The sequence below is a fragment of the Agelaius tricolor genome, unplaced genomic scaffold, assembly GCF_023055355.1.
Source record: "Agelaius tricolor isolate 1412-34295 unplaced genomic scaffold, bAgeTri1.0.p SCAF_2, whole genome shotgun sequence".
Taxonomy (NCBI): Eukaryota; Metazoa; Chordata; class Aves; order Passeriformes; family Icteridae; genus Agelaius; species Agelaius tricolor.
Window position 1 is genome coordinate 65,254,951 of NW_027269262.1, and position 24,548 is coordinate 65,279,498.

Consider the following 24,548-nt stretch of genomic DNA (forward strand, 5'->3'; position numbering starts at 1 on the left):
AAAGAGGATGAAGAAAATGACATGTAATTATTACAGTGCTATTAGCTGTGATATTCAACTTACACAAAGACAGAAAAGTCCAATAAATCCAAAAGCTTTAGATTTGCTTTAAAATGAATAAACTGCTTGGAAATGTCTTTCTAATAAATTTCACCAGAACATTCTTCCAGAAGAGAGAAAGGTCCAGAGGAAGAAAGGGAGACATTTTAAATTAGTTGACTCATTTTAAAGTTTACTCCCTCCTTTTTCTTTACTTGGAAAAATGCAAACACCTTTCAGGCACATTAAATACTGGGGGGTGAGAAGGAGGAAGACTATGACAATACTAAAATTTTGGGAGGATTCTGGACGTACCTCTATCTGCCAACATAGTAGATGCAGTGTTGCTGCTTTTACAGAAAGAAATGAAAACAAGATATGTCTGCCAAAAGGTGGATTAAGAATTAATTAAGAATATTTATTTAATTTTATGAATTTGGGTTTTGTGGCAAATTATAAACCATAATCTGAGAGACAAACTGTTGGCAAAACATCTTAAATACAACTGAGGAAAGCGCATGCACCAGTGTCTGGCATCAGTCCTGTAAGCTTCTCAGAGGTGGTTCCAATAAATTCAGAAATCCCTTACACATTTTGAGATAGATATGTCAGGCAAGTCAGAATCCTTCCAGTTCTGAAAGATGAACAGTATTATTTATGTATGAAATGTTCTGAAATGAAGTTACATGTGCAGAGAAAATTGAAGAATTTTAATCCTGAGTGTTTTGTCTGCTATGTGGCAAACAGATTTTTTTCACCTGTCCATTGGATGCTTTTCTTCTTTTTGTTTAATTGATAAATGCATAATAAAAGTTTGTAAATGCTGCAAGATAATTTTCTTAAGAAAATAAAAGTTCTGCTACATAGCATCAATGTAGACAATTTCAATCAAGAGCTGGCTAGCAGGTCATCAAAGGATACATTAAAAAGAAAAATTATATTGAATTGTTTCTAATTGTATCCAGCAGGCACCTTTACTAGGCCCAGTGCTATTCAGTATTCCCAGCAGTGACCCAGAGGTGCAAGTACAAACTACCATGCTAAGGATCCGAGGATGACAGAAAGATTCCTCAGTGAGAACATCGTTATGAAACCAAGGAAGAGATTTCTTTATCAGCTAGATCCATTGCAAGAGATGAGCATCTTAGGAGACATGAATGCATAGTTAAACATAATACAAATGGATTTCACCCCCCCAGAAATGGGGTATGGTGACAGGGAGTGCCTCAACTCTACAAGGATTTAGGGGCCATGGTGGATCAGCAACCCAACATGAGCTCCCACCATGAAGCTGCATGAACAGAAAATGTAATCCTTGAATGCTGATGCAATTGTTGGAATAATTCCCACGGATCTGTTGTCCATATTTTAATGAGAATGGTGGGAAAAAAATGGAGACTTCACAAAATTGCATTTAAAATTCATTTAAGAGCAGAAGAAAATTATTTGCTGTGAAAGCATAAACTCAATGTCTTTGATTATTAAAAAGGAGGGCTGAGTATGACTTGATTAAAGTTTATAGATCGTGGGAGAAAAGCCTCACACGCAGATTCTTTATCCTGAAGGGGAATGTAACAACCACCCAACCACTTCCACCATTGCCCCACATAAATAAATAAATAAATTCATACATGCATACATACATACATAGATACATACATACATAAACAAACAACACTGAAAGATCAGAAAAAAATAGTTTTTTACTAATGAAAATATGTATGAAATATACTTCCCAAAAATGAGGAGTCATGCCTATTGGCATATCTTCAAATTGTGATACAAGTTAAAATTTCATCATAAATTACCTACTCCTTAGTTAAATGATAATTTTATTTGACTTGATACCAAATGAATGAAATAGATAAAATTTAAAGGTCTTAAATATGCCCACAAACTAGCTGAGTTTGGATTCCAGAAATCCAAAACAGAATAGAAGTAGTAAGAAATAAAATAGAAATAAATTAGGATGATCTATTCAAAATTACACCGTCTGAAGATCTGTGGCCTGACTTGAGACTTTTGTTATAATTCTAAGTGAGGATCTCTGACTCTAAACCATATGCTCTACTGTGGTATGTATTGCACAACTATGGAAAATGTCTTAATGTAGGTATTTTTCATTCACATAAAATTGTCTGTAAGAATTTATATCCCAGCTGGTATGATGTTATACAGAAACAATATCATGTGTTGTTCTGTAAGTTGTGCATATGTTTAGTTTCTGGGGCCAAAAATCAGGATGTGGTTTGAAGAAAAGTGGGAGGAGTCAAGTAGTAAAAGTGTTATACCATATGACAACCTCAAAAAAAAAAAAAAGAGCATATCAGCAGGGAAAATGTATAGCAGAAGCAGAGACTGCCTTTACTGCAATAACCAGTGATCTGCTGTGCACATGTGCACATTTTCATACCACTGGAGTTTTAAAAGTATAGCATTGCAACCTGTTGTTTGCATAGTTGGAACATCTGTAACAACACAGCAAAAATCACTTTTTTGGGATGCACTCTGCTACTTTTTGCCAGCATTAATAATTCTGAATTTTAGTATATTAGATAGATACCAAATTATTAAGACTTTTTATTTGTTAAATATTAGGTATTTATTACTGTTATTGGTTTTGTTATTGTTATTATTATTTATCATATGGCTTTCATGTCCAAGACAGGAGACAGGGTGGTCATGTCCCACTGTAGAGAAGTACACTTGTAGGCTTGCTGCTGATCCAGTGAGGCTTCTGAGTAATTTCCTGATAGAAGGTAATGGTCTGCAAGTCAACTTAGTGGTTTTTAAGGGTATCAGAATGATAGCACTCATGATTTGGAAAGTGCCCAACCTGTAAATGATTTAACATGCCTCGTCCTCAGGTGAGTCACACATCTCCTTAAGTCCAAAAATGTTTCACTGACAGACCTAATATAACCAATTGGAAACTTTTTTTGATCCTTTAATTAACATACTAGGTCCCCTTGTGTATTTAACTTGGGTCAGAGGTCCAGAGTGCAGTGAAAGTAAACCGCTTCCATCTCAGTAGAACACATAACACATTACTTTTTTTTAAAAAATAAAAATATCTTCAAAAGCAGTTTATATACATCTATTCTTTATACATAAATCTGTTGAAATAGTAGCAAAAATAGGCTTTTTGAGGAAATCACAGGATTTTTAGCTCCCTGACTGTTTTCTCTATTCATTTTTTGAAGTGTGTTGAAATTTTCAGGTTCCATATGGACATATATAGTCACCTAAACTTCTCTATTAGGTTCAAACAGGTTTTTAGTAATTATTTTTTTAATTCTATGTTTTTTGACTGTATGATTAATTAAAGTAAATAATCACCAGATGGAATGAAATTCTGCTTCTTGAACTTATGCAAGTAATGCAGTTAAAGTAGCTTGAAATAACGACATGCACAAATTAGTCATTTTCACAATGAAAACATAAGCCCTAAAGATGCTCTTATTTATTTAAATCACTCTGGATTTAATTAAAGACAGATAACAAATTGTTATCAAAGGTTAATCTCTTTTTGAGTCTTTAATTCACCAACAATTATAACATATCCATTTTTATCACAAAGCAATTATGGTTTCTTCTATTATAGTAGAGCCTGATACATTTGGTGGCATCTTGTGAGCATGTCAGTGATAAATAACAAGCATTTCATACATCTGTGCTTCAGCTCTTAGCTGGCACTTACCACTGGCAAAATTGCAGGTAACAGACACTGTTGTCCCTTCACTGATTACCTAAACAGAAAAATGTTGCATTCTTGCTTTTGATATTATGATAAAACATCTTAATTCTGTATCTGCTTTGTTAATTACCTTTCCTAGCATAAATGCTGAAAGTTTCAGACAGGAGTCAAATTGTGGGGCTTCCTATGTCTCTGGCCCTGTAAACTTGGGCCCTTGCTCCAGGCCAGAACACATTTCAAGAATGACTGCAAGAGCACGGGGCTACACTCAGGGTCAGGATATGGGATATGCCAGGGGACAAAACTGCACAGCCCCATTGCATAGCTCTGTGGTGACAACAGCCACACCAGAGCAGAGCTAAAGGCTGGCAACATGGGGCAGGGGTCAGGAGACACCACCCTGGGCACACTCCTTGCCCGTTGTCAGAATAAACGTGATTAGTGCTGCCAGAATAAACTGTGGAGATGCCATTTGCTTGTTGTATTTTATATTTACATTGATTTTCTAAAGATTCCTGTAGAAATTCTACTAATTTCCTGTTAATTTCCTTTTCTGTATCATAAAATATGTACAGCCATATAACAGCAGTTCTGTTTCTGTCACCAAAATTCTCTACAGGAGATTCACAAGTCTTTTTTTTTTTTTTTTAATCTTGTTCTGTCAAGAAATAGTAATGAAATCAGCCTGCTTATCTAATAGGAAAGCCATGGCATTTAAGATGTTAGCCAGACAAAATGTTGCTGAAAGTTTAGAAGCTGAAATACTAAGATATGGGCCATACTAATTTCAAGTTTTTGTGATGATGACAGAATTCTGATGATGATGGGATCTCCTAAAGACGCCTCTCTTATTCCCAGCAAACCTCATTTCTATCAGTCTCCAGAGACCTGTATGTTCCAGAGAGGATACCAAAAATCAGTCCATTAAACAGTTTAAAAAATAGAACAACAAAAAAAAAAAAAGTGAAGCAAAAAAAATACCCCACTTAAACATTGCCTGCACTGCCCTAGAGACCCATCTCCTCCAGGATGTGTAGTCTAAACTTTTATTTTAAAAACATGAGGTCCAACAGGCAATTTTAAATACCCTATGAAATGCTTCCCTCTTTCATTGTGAAACTTCTAGAGACTGTACAACACTGCAAAAAGGGCATTATCATTTTCTATTTGCAGACAGGGCAACTAAGATTAAATGCCCAACACACTTCTGAAGTAGCAGCAAAGAACAGGCCCTGAATTTTTCTTTCAAGCGACCCTAACACTCTGCCAAACAAATCTTTTTTTCCCCTGCCTGAAGATTTTCTTCACTGTGAAATGCCTTTTTTTTTTGTTTCCTATTATTTTTTAAGAAAATTAGACAGTTTCTCCAGGTTTTTGTTGCATTTTATCTTTATTATTTCAGAGATCTTTTCACAGTTTGGAAAAATAATAGCTTCCCAGGCTGCATTTATTAATTTCTGTTGAGTAACTTTAATGTCTTAGTGCTTCCTTTGTGAATGGAAAAAAAGTCATTACTTGTGCTTCCTCTTAACATTTACATTCCCACACTTAGTACAGAAACTCTTGCTGATGTGTCTGGAAATTGTACTAATTGTCACTAAATTCAAGGGTTTGATTCAGAAAAACCTGTCTTAAACAGGAAAGGGGAAAAAAAAGGCAGGCCAGCATTAAAACACATAGTTAAACATTTATCTAAATTTGTAACCAAAAATATATATAAATACTGAGGTGGAAGGCTGATTAAGCAGTAAAATTCATTGCACGAATCAATAATTTTCCTTTAAAAATAGCCTAAAGTCCTAATCAATTAAAAGATAATTTCCTTCAGTTTAAAACAAACCTAAGAAGGGTCAAAGATTGGTCCTGCAAGCTCTGACAGTCAATTTGAGTAGTCATTCATGCAAGCAATGATAGAAACATCCCATCTTTCATATACCTCTGATAGGACAAAAATCATATAATACAATGAAATGGAATTTAAGGAAATTTTAAACAATGAGATTTTTCCGCCCCTGACTATGTCCCATTTCTTTTTGAGTTTTGGGAAGCCTTAATGGTTCATAGCAATGGCCAACAAAGAGTGACCTCTGGACATCCAGTTCTGGGATTTAAACATGTAAATAATTTTTTCTCTTCGAACTTGAAAATGAAGGCTACAGTTTGCTCTGCCATCACTCGTGGGGCTTTGTGTGATGACACAGATGTAGAAGCTTTGAGAAAAATGGAAATGCGAGTTGCCAGAAGCAAAACCGTGAGCAAATCCTGGTAGCGAGGTCTCTGGTCCCGTTGCAGGTCAGCGTCTCCCTTCTGTCCCTTGCCATGGTGGGGGCTGTTCCAGGGCTGCAGTTCTGTGCTGTGCTGCATCTCGAGCTGGCACTGTGACTTGCAAGGTTTGTTCACAGGATTACAGGCAGGAGAGGCTTTAAAGTACACAGCCTGTTAAATTCCAGTAAATGTGCTACTGCGTATTTTAGAAGGAGCTCCTTACCACGTGGTTCCCAATTAGTGTGTCCATTTCAGCACTAAAAAGATACCTAGGAAAAGAAAATGTGTGTGTAAGTACAAAAAAATATCAGAATAGAGCACTTAGACTGAATAATTAATACCATTTCATGTTTTGCAACCATATATTTTAGTCATCAGAGATGACCAAGGCTACAAGTTCATGTTTATTGACAAGGAAACATTTCTTAAGTCACCAGTTAAAATGGATTTTTATGGTGGCTGGTCTTAATAACCAAGAGGCAAAACTATGTTGCACTACATGAACATACTGCAGATACAAGTTAAATGGCCAAAATGATTCTCTAACTCACCAGGCAAAAAGGCAATAGAACAGTTATTGAGTCAAAACAAAGAAAGAATTGTCCTATTCCCCCTGTATCTATCATTTTAAATATGAGCAAAGTCTAGTCTAAAAAAAACAAAGTTAACAAATTTACCAGGCTTGCAACACACTGCAAGTTTGCATTATGAGTTTACATAACTAATTATCATCATAGGTCTGCTTCATAATGCTGATTTCAGCAAAAGTACTACCAGGAAACATGTTTTATACCAAAACATAACATTTTCTCACCTCATTTTTACCAGTGAGTACACTCCCTTCTGCTTTACATGGTTCTGCTTCCCTTCACATTTCTTCATGTTCTTACATAATTATCAGACTACTAAAAATATTTTAATCCAAATAATCCAGTTTCCTTTTAAGAATTTTTCCAGTAGTGTCCTTAATAGTTTAAGCAGAAATATAGTGAAAAACATTTTGCTCTCCCGAGGCACATAATAGTTACACATGAAAAATAGCTTCCTATAGCTTCCTATTCTACCACAGTTGCGCCATGAGGTTTATGTAACATTTAAAAAAGAAACAGTTGTTTCATGATCCTGCAGTATCTTGTGTTCCTGCATTGGCATGAGTTTATATTTTGTATAGGTACAGCCCGGCTATGCTTTCTAGCATAACAGTGCCAGCTACTGAAGGAAGCAGTTTCAGTCTGTTCTAGCTTAATGCCACAGCCCAGATGCAGGTTACTGCTCCTTCAGAGCTGCCAGTGGAGCTGCTTGTGGGGCCACTCCCTCACCCAACCCAGCCAGGGTGTACCCAACAAATGCAAGTATGTGACTCATCAAAGAGGGTAGGGATTGCTCTGGGATTGTAAATTCTGGTACCAAATAAAGCAATCAGATGCTTAGGGCAAGATGAAAATTTTATGATTGTTAACTCCCTTAGAGATAACAAAGATACAGTTAGAAGAAAACATATTATCAACAACCAAGTTAAATCTAGTTATATTTTGCTATCATAGAACTTTTTCACTTCACTTTTCCATTTGAAAAGTGGCTAATATCGCTAAGGTAATTCCCAGCTACTAGTAGGAACTTTAGACAGTGACTTAATACAGTATAAAGTGACTTAAGATCCAAAGATGCCTCAGGATGATTTCAAGAGTGACTATTTGAAAAGAATACCCCAAAGAAATCCACTAAAAAGTCCATTCTTTAAACATTCCCCAAAGAATTTCAGTCAGCAAAACACAGAAAATGTTAAGCAATAATAGCTAAAGTTCTGTAAAACAAAAAAGAAACTCCTATTCTACGGTTTTCTTACCTAAGCTGGATAGACTGCGATTCATAATTGAAAGATTTATTCAGAATAGAATATGTAAAACTCTTAAATTAAAATACCTTACAGGCCTCAACTTTCTCCTTCTTTTGTTTTCATCACTCACTGGAAAAATACTCCATATTTTTCAGTTTATTCCCGAATGTACTGACCAGGAAGAAATAAGTCTACAGTGAATCTCTTATTTTTCTTTTTTTTTCTTTTTTTATTTTTTTTATTTTTGTGCTTTGTTGGTTGGTTGGGTTTGGTTTCCTTTTGTGGGGAGTTTTTGTTATTGGTTGGGGTTTTTGGTTTGGTTTGGATTTTTTGTTTGTTTTTCCTTAAGTTGCGCTGCATATTGCTGCCTATTTGGACCAGGCAGCTTTTATTTAGTACTCTCTATACCTTATTCACATCTGTCAACAAAAAAAGCACATCGCAGTCACACACCAAGGCACAAGTCACAAAACTCACAGAAAAAGTAAAAGAAATGATATTTATATGTCATTTTGATAGTCAAGGGAGAAGAAGTGTCCCAGTCCCTCTTTCTAAAAATAATGCTTCATACAGGTGTCATCTCTGTATTTTACTGGAGTTATCAAAAGAAAAAAAGTTGTCATTTATGGAAGTTGCTTCCTGCTATTGAAATAAAATGATGTGCTTTAAATCACAGTTCAGCTCTTCCATACCTTTCTTCCAAGAAAATCACGCTTACGTGTAGGGAAATGGGAATAAACAGTTTTATTAACCCACCGTCAACCTCTCTCTTCTACACAAATAGCACACAGAAATTCTCTTCTGGTCATCTACTCCTACCAAAAATTGATTTGAAGTGTTTGCTGTTTAAAAAAAAAAAAACAACCAAAAAAACAAGCAAAAAGAGTAAAAACAAACAAAACCAGTTACTCCTGCCACCCATAGCAATGATGAGCTAATAAGAAAACCTCACCATATTGTCTTTTCAGGCATACCTAATAGAGATGAAGAAGTCTCTAATTAGGGCAATAATTCCACACTGCAGTGCAGTTGCAATGCAAACTCCCATTTACTGACAGGTGCAATATGTGGGTGCAAATTTCTTGGCATCAGCAATCTACTCTTTTGCATTTACATTGCTAAGCAACATCATTGCATTGATTGACTTACGTACAGTACTACTCTTTCACCTCTTAGGTACAGAAAGAAAAGATTGATTCCAATTTCAGTGCCACAGTTTTAAACAGATGCAGCACCAATGAATTAGGTGCACTTACTCCTAATTTACAGTCATGGAAGAAAAATAATTTTCTTGATTACCCTACTATTTAGAAAGCTCTAATTCTTTTGGATAGAATAAAGTTACACTGGTCTGAAACTCGCATGACAGTCAGGGGCACAGTTACATGTATTTTTCCACGAGAAGATGGCAGCTGTCCTCAAAGTGTAATGAGAGTTAACTAGGAAAAGGTGATTGACTGATGCTGAGGTTAATTGCTTGTTGGCATGCTAGAAAGCCTATGCTAACAAGTGCTGCTTATAACTAACAAGTGCCAATTATTTCCTTATATTCCAGTACACATTATATTATGCTAGGCACTATACAAACATCCAGAAAGATCCAGACATCCCTACCCAGATCTGATAAGTTAATGATTTAAGAAAACCATGCAAGTTACTGATGAAAATGGGTCAGGGCATGTGGCTTATCACAAACGTACAGCTCTTCATACAATGGTACAACACTAGAAAAACTTTGTTAAAGCTATCAATGCACAGAACATATATTCATAATGAAAGTATAAATAGTTGTCTAGTCATAAACTTTATTTTCTCTATTGCTGATCAAAAGCTTACAGTAACAGATAATGTGCTCTATGTCATTATTAGAAGCCTGTGAACTCTTTAAAATATTCTAATCCTGTTTCCACATTTTTGTGGGAAAAAAATGTAAATATATAATTGGTGACCAACTGCACATACATGCTTGACAAAACTTCCCATTTAATAGGTGGATTGTTATGCAAAATATTGCCTAATATTTGTAGAATGCATTCACCTGGCTTGAAAAAATGCTGACAGAACTTGGATGCATATCATCATCCATTGTTAAATTGATATTAAATTCATCATTTTGTTGCTAAAGCATCAGTAAACACCAATTTTAATTGCATTAATAACATATGACTAGGATTGTAGTGACTAATACAGATTTTCCCTATGATAATAATGATTTAAAATAAGATTAAAAAGTAGCATCTCCTCAAGGAAGAGGAGTTAATGTACCAAAAATTATCGTGCAAAGCCAACCTGCCCCCCACCTCCTCCTCCTAGACAAGTCATCTACCTTGTATCAGTCAGAATAAAATGAGGAAAGTTGATCTGAGTAGAAAACTTACCCATCTTTCAGGCTTTCTTTGCAAGAAATCTTACAGTGCTTGGTAAAACTGCATGCTTTGTCTGTTACTCCTTGTTTAATTTCAAACTAAACATATGTAGTGGCATCACAGTGAAGTCACGAACTTGAAAGCCTTTGGAAGTGCATTAATTGTGAATGTTGGGTTTTTAACATCTTTTTCTAAATGTTAAGATGCAGAAAGTGTCAAATATGTTGGTAAGCTGTTAAAAAAGGTAAAAAGTGCCTAAGTTGTGGTTTGATCTCTCCTACTCCTGCAGTGCAGGGAACATTTCAGCACAATGCTATCTCAAGAATTCAAAATAATGCAACAAAACTCTAACCATATGGGTTGTTAGGTACTTCTGGGAGCTCAGCACATGGTTGGGTGAGGTGACCATAAAAATGAAAATATTTAAGAAAATCTAAAAATATTGAAATTGTATTTGCAAATATTGTGTTGGTATTCCTAGACTGTTATAGAATAGACAGGTACATTTCTGTACCCATCAAACACTTAATAAAAGATAACTCCTCTAGGCAATTTGCAAACTATAGTTTCATCTAGATATATGTCAGTGTAAATCAGGACCCTCCAGTTCTCAGTTTTTCTAAACAAGTATGCCATAATCTTTCCTAGCCCTGTTTCCGTCAGACCCTCATAAATCTACCACATTGCTCTGTCTCCTCAGAATGCAGTCAAATTCACAAATATTTTAAAGGGATAGTGAAATACACATATAGTAAGTCCATCATCCTAGAAGGAGTTAGTAATTTCCTTCACCTGCAGTATATATTTCATTTTAACACATCTTTAATAGACACCAACTAATCATGTTTAAAGGCTACCCCTTTATTATTGCCCTTTATCCATAAACTGCTCTTTTCACTGACCTTAATATATAAGGTGAAGATAGGCAATAGTTTGATATAAATGCTTACATATATGATTTTGATTTCAGCATACGTAAGGTAGAACTAGTTGGGCTGGACACAATTTTCTTAATTTACAAGTGCCGTTGTAGAATATATATTTTTTGTTCCAAGTCAACTAATACCCTCAGAAATACTGATGACCCTAAAATTCAATGCCTCTCCATTTTTTTTCTCTAGCCTGTATTTTGTAAAAGAATAAAAAACATAATGATGTTTGTAATTTCAGATCTTTTAAGAACAAAGTACTATCTGAAATTTGTAATATAAAAATTCTCTTTTCCTGGAATTACAGTTTTATATTTATTGAATGCGTTCACAGGCTCCCTTAGGATGTGAAATGTATGGAAATATATGTGCATTACTAAGGAAAGAACTAAATTTATTCTTTCCCCACATCATGCTCTTCTTTGCAGTAGAGGTTTTTAATTCAATACAGAGCTAGAATGAGATGGAGCCAATTTCCTGGTCTATATGTGTGACAAATGCTAAAAGTGGCACAAGATTAACAAATTAGTTGATGTATATATCTTTAAAGATTTTTGACTATGTCCCAAATCAAAATGCATGCTTATTTGAAATGAAGATTTCCTTAGAGTTAGGTATTAGACAGCAACCTTATGAATTCTTGTAATTTTAAGATGGAATGGTAACGTCAGACAACTTAAGAATAGCAACCTGAAAAAAATATCTAAGAAGTTTTTTATGGCACATCACTCTAATAATTTTATTGCAATAAATCGTGTATTTTTAATGATAAAATATGATCTTTTGATAAGAAATTTGCTTTGAAAAAAATAATTATTTCAGTACACAGGCATCTCTCAAGAATGAATATTGACACTATTAACTATCAAAATATGAAATTCTCTCGTGTTAAGCAATGTATCAGATAGAAGCTTTTTTTAAAATGAGTAGAGGGAGATCTACAGTATAGACAAGTGTGTCATTATAGAAAGGTTTCTTTATGATGATTTGAAATAAAAAGTAGGGAACTTGACCTTTTTAGCTGACATAGTAATCACCTACTTGATGTAATCCAGATATCTAACACCAAACAATAAAAACATCTGTGACAACAAACCATGTAAAGCTTGTGGAATTATTTAATTTTTTTTTTAAGAAAAGATAGCAACATTTAACAATCAGATAAGCCTGGATTGGTTCTTCTTACACAAAAACTTTTGTGTTTTGCAAATGCTAGGTTTAAGGGGCTATAACTTAGAAGTGAAAGTTTTTTACGTTCACGTGCATATGTTTTGGAGTTACCTCATTCATTCCTCTTTTAGGACCTTGTCATAGTCCACCTGTTTTGCTTTTGCCTGAATTACCTCAAAATAATAGCTTTCTTTAGAGGAAAAAAAAAAAGCTTACATTTCTACTGACTGTATCCAAACATGATAATACACTTAAAATTGAAGAGGAGCCATATTCAGGTTGCATGTCTCAGTCACCCAATCTCCCTTTCACGTATCTGTTCATGTTGACAGACTATGTCATAATACATCAACAGAGAGATCAGCATAGAAGAACAAAAATTCATCGCCTGACAGCAAGAGGAAAACTGATTTCTACTATTAAATTAGCAAAAAATATACCAATATTTCACTACCAATAAAGACACCATGGCTAAAAACATTCACCATATTATAAATTTGAATGAGCATTGGGAATTTTTTGTTTCAATAATACTTAAACACAAGAAAAGGGAGGGTGAAGAGGGTGGACCCAAGGATGTCAACATCTTTACAAGCAAAGAATTGATTTCTGGTAAAATGTGCCATTAAATTTTGCATTTGTTACTCTTTTAAATATTAGTTTTAAATATTCATTTAATTAGAGACCACTGAGCACTGTTTTTGCAAGATCCTCTTCTGACACAGGCTTGTCCTTATGAGGTCAAGGAGATGTGTGGAAAATGCTCTGTGTTAACAGAGTGCATCAGCCTCTTTATATCTGAGAATTTTGACTCATGTAAAAAGTACTCCAGCTCCCTCATTGCCTGATATAATTTTAATATACTATATAGAGCAGTGGTGTATAGCTAGGAATTTAACAATAGCTGGAATAAATAATGTCTTTTTGCAGCCTGGGGCAACATCTGCCACTTATGCATTAATTCTGCCCCTGTTTGAACACTCTACAACATATGCACTTCTCTTTTGTCTGTTATCCTAGAGTTGTGTTATTCCCAAATATTGACATCATCTACTTTTATCAGCACTAACTGCTCTGAAGCTTCCTAGTCTCATGCTCAGCTCTATTTCTTTCTATTGATTATCTTCCTCACTCCAGCAGGTAGCTAGCCAGCGAGGCTGTCCTGAGAAATAGCTTCCAATGACTTTATACGCACAATTTACACGGAATTGTTTAAAGAAGATATTAGCCTCAATACAAATCAGTGAACCTCATTTAGTCAATACTGCACAATTCAGCTGTTGGCACCCTGTCACATGTTAGTCTTTAAAGTCAACTACCATACCCAATCTGCACATTAGCCATAGTATTTAGTTTCATATTAAAATGAGGCTAGTTTTTCACTTTTCTTTTTGAAATCTATTCAATATATTTTCTACATCACCTCATTGAACCATATGATAGCAATATAATTCTAAGTATAAAAACCTGAGATTAAATGCTTGATTTTTGACAGTGTTCTTAAATATAATAAATTCAAAGGGAAATACTGTTAAGTTAAAATGGAGTGTTTTTCATTAAGTCCAATCAAATGGTAGACAACAAAGGATCTTTTATTTGAGAATATGAAGTGAAAATGAAAACCAGAGAACCTTTACTAAGAAAAGGTCCAGCTAAATTATGTTGGAAGGAGGTCTCCAGATTGAACCTGGGTGTTTCTTTTGCTAAGAATGAATTAAACTAAGATGCACTATGGGAGAACAGCTTACAAAAAAGGAAAACCTGTACTTTACAAAAATGAAAACAGGGCCTAAATACAGCTACAGAGAAAGATCAAATATTAAAAAAAAAAATTGATACTGTAGCACCTAAATTATTCGAAGAAATTTGGGGGATTTTTTTACCCCTTTTGCATTCCACAGCAGGATTCCAAATCCTAGATGGACATTTGTACAAAAATAATCTTTTCCTTTTAGCCTAACAGTCTATGATCTAAACTATGATTTAGACTACAGATAAAAGATAGATGAAAAATAAAGTATATGTGCTTATCCCTAAATCTGTTACTTGAGAAATAGACAGCTCTTCTCTTGTTTTCAATCTGTAATATGCACACTTGTTTTACTGTATTCAGCATATCCTTGATGTTTATATTAAAACTTCTATGTGCATCCTTCAGCAGTAGTAAATAAATAGGTATTGTTTCTAATTGTTGGAAGAAAAATACTTGGTTTTGGCATATTTGACAAAGAAGTATTTACATCTTTCCTATAAAGTGTTGCTCTTATAAAGCATAAATTCAAAGACAACCTGCAAGGATTTGTGACTATTATATTTTGCAGATGGCAGAAAATAAAAAGAGGTCTGGGAGTATAAAGATAAAAAAAAAAATTAATAAAAAGACAACAAAAAGAAATCCCCACTTCATATTATGTGGTCAATATTTTAGAAAGTGCAGAGGAAAAATGCAGAATCCTTTTTAAGTCCTGATAAGCAATCATCTGGACTTACTGATACACGGAGGTACTGATACAGATACCTTTTGAGAGGAGGGAAAAATTGTCTGCCTAGTGAGCAACTGGGAATATTGATATCAGACAATATCTTCATCCTAAATACTGGTAATTTGAATATATAAGTAGAAATGTTTTGCATGACCTCTGCTTTCTGCTCTTTTCCCTTGAAAGCCGAGGTTCTGAGCCCCAGGTAGGAGACAGATGCTGAAAGATGACCAGTCTGGCCTTCCTGATACATCTTTGTATGCACACACACTCTCTCTCACATACACACATTTATTGCAACCTGATGCTCATAGAAAAGCTTTTTCCTCCTTTTAAGTTTCTACAAGGAACATTTCAGAAACCAAAGGGAAAAAAATTAAAAAGCAGAGAGGTCAGAAATAGCTGCATATTCAAGCAGCAAAAAGGCAGGTGTGGTATGAGAATTCCTAGTGTTCTTGTCTGCAGTGCTCTGCTTTGCTGTTGGAGGATTTGATGGGTACTTTTCATGGGTCTATATATGCTTATGATAAGTGTACTTGGAAAGAGAAACCTTCCAGGAACTCTTTGGCCTATTTACTTGGGTAGATCTGCTTTTTTGAGATAAAAGTTATGCTCTATGTCAGCTGCTGTCTTCTGTGCATGTGCCTACACATTAAGTATTTTTTCCCACCAATTACATTAGTAATCACTAAAGCAGATGTAAATTCCTTTACTTATTTGTTATATAAATTGCATCGTGGTAAATCTTACAAGATACTTATATGCAATCAGTACTTAAACATGTTTCAGTTGTTCTACTGCAACATTTCCTCAATACTGTTTGTACTTACTTCAGTCATGTCTTATAAGGATTGATAGGTAGAACTGTAGTTGGAATAATAGTTAATTCAAAGTTAATTTCTAAAAATCTTACCCTTTTAAAGTTAACTCTGTTCTATATACTAATATGTAATAAATATTCTGGATAAGCAAGTGTACTGACAAGAAATAAGCATACAATAAACCATATTTATTCTATATGGTTTATTGTATTCCACATTCTGGGGAAGATGCAGCATATAGAGTAAAACAACATATGCATTACAAAAGTTTACAAAGTCAGTTTGATGTAGCTGTTTTCTTAAGGTAATAAAAATATCTTAGTAATTATTACCTGTGTCTCCTTTCATTGTAAAAGGAAAAAAAACCGCAAAATTTCTTACCATTCCTCATCCTTTTAAGCTCATTTTTTGAGATGCATGGATTTACTATGTGCTTAAATTAAGCTACAGTGATCACCTTTCCCATACTGTCTTAAAATGGCAACTGGGTAGAAAGCAAACATAGAAAGTAGATCAGTATTATTTTATATCTAGGAGAAAGAACAACTTTTGTACCTGAATTAGAAAGCATTTGTAGCCCATTATTTTCTTTTTAATGCAGATAGTTTTACTTCCAGATCTCAGGATTTCTTTGGAATATGTTCTTACTACACAGAAAAGTGCACAGGAATAATTTACAGCCAACTTTGTTTAGCCATTTATGTCTAGAATATAGTATTTAAAATATCTAATAGGGAAAAATATTGTTGTTCCCCTGAAAGCATAATTATTAAAATATGATTATAATATTTATCAGTAGGCATTGCTAGTTTCTTTGCTTGATTAGGTTTTGATTAATGCTCAGAAATTTAAATTCAGACATACTTAGCCTCTGATTTTTAGACAGATGTCAGTCAGCATTAGTGTATCAATTTTTCATCAGAAAATAGAGATGCATGTTAAAACCACTTCAAAAACCATGGAGTTTCTATATGGGACCATATTATCAATGCTAATTATATCCTTAAGATAAACATTAACTGAGGTAAAGAGGGGAATCAAACTGTTTGCAGAGAATGTGTGAATCTCAACTGGACATAAAACTGCCTACTTTGCTTCCTGCTTTCCTTCTTCAGTCTCTTTAGCACCTGGAAATATTACAAAACTATTAAAGATACTTTAAATAAAGATATTCTCCTGACATGATTAGCTTGTTATCTGTGTTTCAGCATTCCTCTCCAGGCAGCAGTGATTGTGTGCCAGTGTTAAAAACATGTATGTAGCATGTTCTTTGTGTGTTTGCATGCCTGTGTAGGCAAAGATTTCATCACCACTGAGTGTAAGTCAGTCACCACTGACTCTGTGTGTGTGTTTATAGCCAGGTGCTAAAAGCAAGAGTGAGGTCTGAGGGTGGAAATGAAGAGCATTTCCTTTTGGAAGAGCCCCACTTGACCAAAGTCCTGCCCTCCAGTTTGAGAGAAGGATGGGAAGGGGCACTGCAAGAAAGGTCTGACACTGCAGCCCACTGAAATGCCTCAGAGTTACCAAACGTGTTTTAAAGGAAAGTTTTAGATATACAGAGCTTAGAGTCCTATGAGCTGGATTAAAGGAATCACAGCTACACAAATCAGGCTCGCTATTAAGACTACCTTTTGGGGGTTAAAGTTAAGTGGCAAACCAGATGCACAATTTCACTGCAATTCTAAAGACAATTCTGAAACAATGCTCAGCTGGTGCAATATGTTATTTTGTGTTCACAAGATGAAGTGGAATTTAGGTTTTAAAAACCAGTAAAGATTTTGAAGAGTTTTGAGGGAGGCCTATTTAGCTTCCACCTAATTTCAGAATTAGTCTTGGCTGTCTTCTCACTCCAACAGTCCTTGAATCAAAATTCCAAATCAGAATCTATTATTTTCTTACTCATGTTAAGCAGCGTTAAGTAGAGGGAAAGGATTTTATTTACATTAAGGAACCAATCTTACAGTTTTCACACAGGAAAAGCACCCTTTAGAGGCAATAGCAATTTATATTTCTTAAAAAAAAACCAAAAATAATCAAACAAAAAACCTCCAAACAAACCGGCTTTCATTTTTCAGCATTAATTAATACCTTTACTTACATTAGATTTCCCTGTATTCCAGAAACACACAAGAACAGATCACAACTTGCAGTACCAGCGTTCCTTCTCTCCCTTTCTCTCCCTCCCCCTCTCACCTACACCATTTTGATTTTAAATTTGCTGAAGCCCATTCAATTTATAAATAACCTTAAACCGTTGAACTGTTCACTAGTTTATTTGAACAGGAGACAGTGTTATTGAAACAAATCTAGTTAACAAGGTAATTAGCTTTTGTAATATTCCTCAGAAGGCTGGAAACTAGCAGTTCATCACAGCACTGTACAATAGCAGTATGCAATGTTAAGCCTCTGCTTATAGGGGCTTCTATCAAAACTCACTGGTCACATTACCAACAAAAGGTGTCCAAGGGCCACCAGAACTGATTTATTCACTTGAAGTGGAAGGATGAAAATATTTTCCAATAGTAACCTAATGTAAAAGCATAGGCTACTGCTGGTGTTGAAAAGATGGGGCTAGAACCACAAAAATCCTTTTTCTTGCTTCCACAAAAGGCTTTGGGCCTAATTATTTTTAAGTATAATCCAGCCAACATCTTCTCATGCTTAGCTGCACTGAGTGACACTATTTGTGATGCCCAGTCTGCTGAAACTGAGCAGGTTGCTGTCAGTTTAAAAATGACTATAATAAAAGTGACCATGAAGATGGATCTTGTGATTTTGCGTTTCTAATCAGTCATCTGTGAAGAACACTTTTGCTTTGATTCAGCAGACTGGTGACAGCCATGATTGATAGTGCATGAGGATGAAAAAAGGTTATTAACTGTCTTCCTATTAAACTCAATGTATTACCCCTCTAGGTGCATCTCATACTTTAACTTAAAGTACTTACTCAGGTAAGGTCAAAAATGAACTCTATAAACACAGTATCCATCCTGTTGTAGATGAACCAGGGGCTCTAATGCTAAATTTTGAATGTTCAGCACTATCTGAATCCTGACACCTTAATTACTGTGCCAAAACCAAACACTGAGCAGACCTTCGTATGCTTCTAAATATGTAACTATACACAAGTATTTTTGTATGAAACAGGAACAGATCAGTTGATTCTGTGTGTTGGTGAATACACACAGACAAATATGTTTTACTTGCTGTAATACTCCCAAAATAAAAGTTTAAATAGTGTTATGTTAATGAAAAAATATATAGAAAAGAGATAAGAAGTGTCTGAGGGGTTCAGGTATGAATCTTACGCAGAAAATAGCATTTTACCTGCTCATAGTTAACTCCATTGTTAACTTGATCAAGTGTGATTTAATAATTTATGAAGGCTTCCTATTAAAAGAAAATAAAAATATTTTGCTGTAAATATAAAAGCATCTATTTGCTGCCTTACAATATGTTTTAGTCTTAGTTTTTATTCCCTTTTTACTGATGACAATACTCACAAATATCTACTGAAAAAAACCTAAAGGAAAATGGCACATATATTCATTTTCAAAATAAGTATTTGGTGGAAATACTGATTCCTAGGGTACTTCTAATTTCTCAGGGTGTCTCTGTGAAGAGATAATTTTAAAGGAGCTTAGGGAGAAAAAGAGTGAAATCCTTCTCTTGTGTTCATTTTAGTTCCTCTTGACACTAGAAATTAATTGAAAGGGGAAAGTTGTGTACATTGTGCATGCAGGTTAGCACCTTTTTAGATTCACAAGTTTATTTTAGGAATTAGGACTTTTACAAACAGTTCTTCATAATCAGCAGCATTTTAAATTTTTAAATTTTCTTTATGAATAAATTTCAGATGCTCTTTGAATTTGTTTATGCATATCTTATATTACAAACATTTTCTCGTAAAAATAAGGAGAAATATAGATCAAAAATCCTATGATTTAAACGACAGTGTGCACACTCTTATCTGAAGGAATGTACAGACACACTTGTTTAAAATAAGCTCTTTCCACATGGTACATAAGATCTCCCTGCAAAACGCATTATTCTGTATTTGTTTTTCAGAGTATTAAAACATACTTTTAAATTTAGTTTCATAACAGTCCTTCAATTCCTCTTTTGCATCAAGAATATTTTTTGCACTCATTAACATCATTCCAGCAGGAAGCGAGAATATTATACCAAGCTAGATCCTTTTGGGGAAAGAAGGAAAAATTATCTCTCTATTCTGACTATTCTATAATGTACTGTCATGCACAAAGTCAGCAGCCTAAGTAAATATTTTAATCTTTTCAAGGTGGTATTGAATTTCAGTTGTCCCTGTTATTTTTAAACAATTTTTAAAAAAACATTCACAGTTGGTTAAAATCCAGAAAAAATATAGTCTACCTAATATGATGATGCTATCTCATGAAAAAAATTATTAAACAATCCTCTGTAACATCTTTATTTCTGGAAAATGTGTTCCTTTCAGGTGTGGACTTGGGAATAGGCACCAATTTTGCCTTCAGTAACATTTCTGCTTTATAATAAATTGCAATCCTGTTGTAGCCCCGTGTGGATTTACAACTGGCAGGCTTTCTCTCTGACAATTTGGGGTCACTGTGGATATAGGTGAGCAATAATTTCAGAGGTGATGGAGATATTGACAGAATTTAAGAGTCTAAATATTTGTAAAAGGTACACTCCTACATTGGGTTTTAATTAATAAGACTTCTGGATTATATTGTTTGCCTTGTTTGTGCATTGTACTTTCTCTGAAACTGTAAAAAATATTAATTTCCATTTGTGCCTCTGTCAGTACTATGAAACATTTAATGTAAAAGCTATCATTCCTCCCTCAAGCACATTTAAGTAAAGAAGGAAGTTAAAGTTACTAGAGGCTTAGCTAAAAATCATATAGCATACTTTTAGAAAATCAGAATTATATGACAACCTTTGTTTTGGGTAGCCTTATGGAGGCCTGGAATAGGTAAAATCATTTTATCAGATATCACACCAAACAGAGGCCCTGATGGTAGTGAGAGTTTCTAACAACGAGACAGACCTACGTTTTACTCACTCAAGAGGGGACTGGCAGGATCAAGCCCCCTCTGTTCACTTCATGTGTGTAACCTAAAGACAAGAAGTAAGTCTAAACATAACTCCAGCCATGTGTAAAACAGAGAAAACCTTTCAGTCAGTATGGAAGAAATTAATAAATTAGATTTATTCCTCTGGCTTCTTTAAAAGAATTGTCACAAGAACTAAACAGAAGATACCAATTAATGAAACAAAGGAAAGTTTAGGGCCATTTAACCTGGAACAATCGTTTCCTCTGGTTAAGGTTTATATAAAACCCAGAGCGGGCCTGAAATGTCAACTCCAGTGGTACCCTTTGAAATCCTGTTTTATTCCAGCGCTCACGACACACACGAAAGCAAATCCTTAAACTGCAGGCTAAGTGCATGTGGCCCAACCAGGACCATACAAAGGCAACACACGTAGCATGTGTCACGGCCAGCAGCACATGAGTGACTTCGCCAGGGGGGATCCCTCATCTAGATCCCACTCCAGACAATCAGGACACAGCAAGGGAAAAGGGATAAAAAAAAAAAAAAAAAAAGAAAGAAAGTGGGGGGGTGAAAGGAGGAAAAAAAGAAAATAGCAAGAAGAGCCAGACTCCAAACCCCACCTCCTGCCCCAGACAAACAAGGGCAGGTAGACTGGCTGGGAAAGCCGGGCACCTCCCGCCGAGGGGATGCTGCCGCGGCCAGCGGGGCGCACCCGGCGCGGGGCGCGGAGCGGGATCCGCGCACCTGCCGGCCCCGGGGCCGCGCCCCCGCCCCCGCCCCGCCCGGGCCGCCCCCGCCGGAGGCGTCGCTGCTCCCGCGGCGGGCGCGGGGCCCGGCGGAGCGCAGCGCCCGTGGCCGGCCGGTCCCGCGCGGCCGCCGCCGCCGCAGCGAGCGCGGCTCGGGGGCGCTGCCCGGCGGCGGAGCGAAGCGGCCGCTCCGCATCCCCGCGGCCGCTCCGGGGGCTCCATGCACCGGGCGCGCCGGGCCCCGCGGACACGGGGCGATGGGGAGAGTGGGGCGGGTAATGAATTCCAGCAGAGAGCTCGAGAGGAGGCATTTTTCAGAGACCTGCCATATTTAACATTGACCACACTAAAGATGTTATTAGCGACGGAGGGGTGGGGAGGGCAACGGGGGATACGATAAGGGAAAATAGATAATGACACATAATCCAAACCAGAAGTTTGAAACCAAGTTAGTTCGCTGAAAAGAGCTGAACTTTTTTTTCCACTCTCTCGGTCTCTCTCTCTCCCCAACCCCCCCCCCCACCTTTTTTTTTTTTTTTTTTTTTTTTTTTTTTAATAGGCTGAGACTGAAAGACAGGGAGATAAACTTGTTAAGGAAAGAAATATTCTTCTAAGCAACCGGGTAAACAAAATAGCTGAAGTGAGACAGTGAAGGAGATGGGGGTAGGGAAATGCAAAGGACATACTACTATTTAGAAACCCCAAAGGAAATTGTAAAGTAGGAAATGAAAAGAAGGAGGAGAAACATTTCTGTTGTAAATTGGAGGGAATGAAGAATAGCGGGAGAAAAGGAGGTAATAGCTGCAGAAGGTCTTATGTAAAGCACCACTGAAGATTAGCCAATGTCTAAAATATTTCAGCTGTGGAAAGAGTGTGGTGTGCTCATCCCTTCAGCATGGGTGTGTGAAAGGGAAATGAGTACGGATAATTACTAATATAGCACATGTCCGGAGGAACCAATCCAAAATAAGAGATAAATTTGGCTGGTGAAGACAGATAGGAAAAAGGCTGGAGGGAGACTTAGGAATACTTACTTATACCCGGGAGGAGACGAAGAGAATTAAAGAAGGGGAAAGGTTTCAAAAGTACAGGGAAACTTAGAGAAACAGCTGGACCGGGAGGAAACAGCTACGGCAGAGATGGGGCGAGAGAATGAAAGTGAGAGAGAAAGAGAATGGGAGAGATTGAGGGGAACAAATATACCTGGGAGAGGGAACAGTTGGAGCGGATGGGAAGAAGGAAAGCAGGAGCGGAAAACTAGGAGAGAGGGAAGGAGGGACAGAGGGAGGGATGTGGGGAGAGAGGGAAGGAGACGGAGGGAGGAGACAAGGGCTGAAGTCTCCCAGCCTGGGGAAGGTGCAGCAGTGAGTGAGAGAGAGCTCACTCGGAGGGTTAGGTTAGATTTCCAGAGCTCTTAGAGCTCATCGACCAGACCGCTGGAGTCACTATTCAACCCGAGTCCCAAACACACGCCTCACTAACTACTTTACAGCCACTTTCATTGATTTTCTTTATCAAATAAACATAATACCCGTTACAGCAACACTTCCTCTTCGCGCAGCCAGAATGCCACAAGCTGATTGCTGCATTTCTCCGGCTTGCAGTTCCCCACCCTCCACCCCTAAATAAATTGTGTTCTTTCACTTAAGTGGTCAAATACATTATTTCTTGCACAATTTTTCTGTAATCTGGAAGGTACTCTGCCAGCTAGGCAAATTGTTTAAATTGCAAGGTAAAAGGTCCCCATTCCCATCGCCCTGGTGTGGAGACAAAATTTTCTCCCCATAAATTCAGGGTTAGCTTATATATTTACATACTTATTTACCACTATTAAGAGGTAACTTAATTTAAGGGGTGATGACAAAAAGAACAGTTCTGCCTTAAAAACTGCAGGAAAAAAATTAACGCAATTTTACCACATGCACCTAAACTGCCACTTAATCTAAGCATTTCAGCCTCAAATTTCAATTTTATTTAAAAAATCCCCTAAAAGTAGCCCCCTTCAAAAGCTGTTTTTGAACCAGGCTCTTCCATATATGTCAAAGGGCTGTTGAATTATTCATTATTATAATTACTATCATCATTGTCATTATCCCTTTCCATGTGGAAATAATTTTATTATCGTAATTTGATATCTGAAGAATTTCCTGTTAGTCGTTTGATAATAATTTTTTTTCTACTGAAAAGAAAAGTTTTGTTTATAAATGAGAGAAAAATATTTTAAATGCTTTTATGTTTACTATAGATTTCCGTTTATCTAATCGATTGGAATGCCAATAAATCGATTAAAGGTTTAGCGTTTTACAAACAACCATTTTGTGCTTTTTGATTTTACGTTCTGAATGATTTTAATAAAGCTAATGCCTTCTCTGAGCGTTTGTTCACCCCAAACCTAATATTCCATCATTTCTACTATTTACAATTGCAATGTAAAGTGTTTCTAATGAGAAAAATAAACACAAATAAAAGAAGGAAATAATCTGATGAAATTACTTTGTGCCTGTGGTCAACATATTTAGGCAAAGCCCTTAAAAATCTTGGTGAATTATATGCGATCATACAGTGATTGCGGAATATTAAATTAAACTTAGATAAATCCGCATTGAAGGAGGCAGCACCCAATCCTGAATTTATTTCCCATTTTCTATAACAGCATCACTGCGCTCCTCTCTTTGCAATGACAATGTGCCAAATCTAGGCATTTTGAAAACATTTTCCATATGCTTTAACTGGAGACTGATAGACAAAGAAGAAAAGGAGATGGTCTTTTTTCTCTTGAGGTATATTTCCTTTAACTTTTCCTCCTACCTTTCCTGATCTTCATCATTTTTTAAACAAAAGTTTGAAAATCATTAAGACCTTTTTTTTTCTTTTACTTTTTTTTTCTTCTCGTGTAATCAATTCTTGAATTGTGGGGTTTCAGTTATGCTTTAATGCAGGACTACAGAACTGTCATTTCTATACCTTGGCGGACAATATTTTGGGGAGAAATCATTGATTCATTTAGTTTTCGCTTGCTGCTTTTTGTAATTAAAGATGGTTTTAATTATACACTTTTTTTTTTTTTGGTAAGTCAGATCAGATGTGCTGCTTGCTTGCTGGAAGGTTTTTTGTTTTTTTTTCTTTTAACGGTGCTTTTAA

At 36.0% G+C, this 24,548-nt stretch overlaps 1 long non-coding RNA gene across 1 annotated transcript in view; it reads right to left on the reverse strand.

Moving 5' to 3' along the window:
• Positions 1-436: 436 nt before the first annotated feature.
• The window catches only part of LOC139587241 (uncharacterized), a 31,877-nt gene continuing 7,765 nt past the window's right edge, over positions 437-24,548 (reverse strand). The window contains exon 2 of the long non-coding RNA XR_011678348.1: positions 437-6,270. This is a non-coding gene — a long non-coding RNA (uncharacterized lncRNA). The remainder of the gene's footprint in view (positions 6,271-24,548) is intronic.